This window comes from Arachis duranensis, chromosome 4 (genome assembly GCF_000817695.3).
Source record: "Arachis duranensis cultivar V14167 chromosome 4, aradu.V14167.gnm2.J7QH, whole genome shotgun sequence".
In the NCBI taxonomy this organism is placed as follows: Eukaryota; Viridiplantae; Streptophyta; class Magnoliopsida; order Fabales; family Fabaceae; genus Arachis; species Arachis duranensis.
The window spans coordinates 101,618,424-101,620,296 of NC_029775.3; positions in this window are offsets into that span (position 1 = coordinate 101,618,424).

Below are 1,873 nucleotides of genomic sequence, written 5' to 3' on the forward strand. Positions count from 1 at the left end.
AAACAAAACAAGGAACTGCTTAAATAGAGGGGCAGTCCCGTTTAAGACTACTCTTAAACTCTTCCCAAGGTGAAAGAAGCTCCACATGCGAAAGTTGTAACTTTATCGCCATCTTTGCCATAGTATCTGCCACCGTGTTTGCATCTCTCATAATCAAACGAAAGTCAACACGCCAATTCCAATGCATGATATCTCTTATTTTGAGTACCAATGGATCAATAAACCCAAAACCATCTTGAGTAACAAGATTAAATACTTCCACACAATCCGTCTCACAAATAACATCTCGTTGACCCACATCCCAAGCTAAGAGATATCCTCTCTAAATAGCAAATAATTCTCCTTGAAGAATACTATTACTCTCAATCATTCCCAAATACCCCCTTTGCCAACTCCCATTACAATATCTAATAACACAAGCAAAACCAACACTATCACCCGAACCAAAATAACTAGCATCACAATTAATCTTAAAAGTACCAATGGATGGGGGATTCCAAAAACCATTTAGAATAGAGGGAAGAGACATACGTTGTAATTCAAAAATATTCCTAAACTTCTTTTCTGAAGTTAATGCCAGATAAATCACTTTTTCTGGAGGCCAAGTTTCATGGGAATTAAATATGTCATTATTCCTTGCTCGCCATATCCACCAAAGACCCGAAAAAAACTTGAACGGATGCTCTCTGCTATGATACAAGAACCAGTTCTTCAAATCCAAAGGATGACAAGAAATATCCAACCTATGCCAGACAAGCTGAGCTTTTGGACAATCCCGAATACAATGTAAAACCGATTCCTGGCTAGAAAGACATCTTGGACACCTATCCGATGACGACATCCCTCTTCTAAAGTGAAAACTTGCAGTAGGAAGAGCCTCCACACAACCAAGCCAAAAACTTATGCTTTTCCAGAACAAGCTGACGCCAAAGCCAAAGCCAATTCTCCCGCTCCTCCCAACCAAACAGTTGCTTACACAACCACAAGTAACCATTGCGTGAGTTATAGACTTTGGCAGCAGACCCACTCCAATACCAACCCACTTCCGGACCTGCTTGTTCATCTGGTTTGTAAGAGAGACTTTTCAGATTTTGAGATAAAGGAGAATAAAGAGTATCCAAATGCCACCTACCAACCGACTAAATATCTTGTATCCGAGTTTAAATTTAAGGATAATGCTAGGGAAACAATGGAATATGTGTACAATGGCTACAATGGATCCTTTAAAAGGCCCAATTTAGTTTAATAAAGTAAATTAGCCCATTAATAACCCTAATCTTTTTTAGATGTTTAGTTAACCATACCCCAAATTTTTACAAAATTACATTTTTTTCCTAAATCCCAATACAGTAAATTGAAACCCTTTTACCCCCTATTCCAAAACCCTTTCAAAGCTTGGTGAAAGGAAGACCCGTCAGCGCCGTCTGAGAAGGAAGACCCCTCATCTCCGGAAACGGCAACCACGGTAGGCGAAAAGGTTAGGGAACCGCACCCAACGTGGCCGTCAAGACCACCCAGTCGTGACCGCCCGAGAACGTCGCGTATAACACGCCGTGATCGTCCGAGAAACTCCGTGCTCCGCCTCTGATCAGATCCGAAGGGAGTGAGGCCGCTGAACATCCCACCGTCGTTGACCCGGAGTGTGTTCGCGGTGTGCCTCCGACCAGAGCTGAAGCATTTGAGCCGTTGCACTCGTGTGGGCACCCCGTCGCCGGTAAGTATCTGTAGTTGTTCATCTTCCAACGGTTATAGCTGTTGCATATCGTGTTAGAGATAGATATTGTTGATTATATGAGTGATTAACCATGGTAAGGAAGCTATGGGTTCGATGGTATCATCCCGGAGATTGTGGGCTAGGTAGTTCATTTACGTT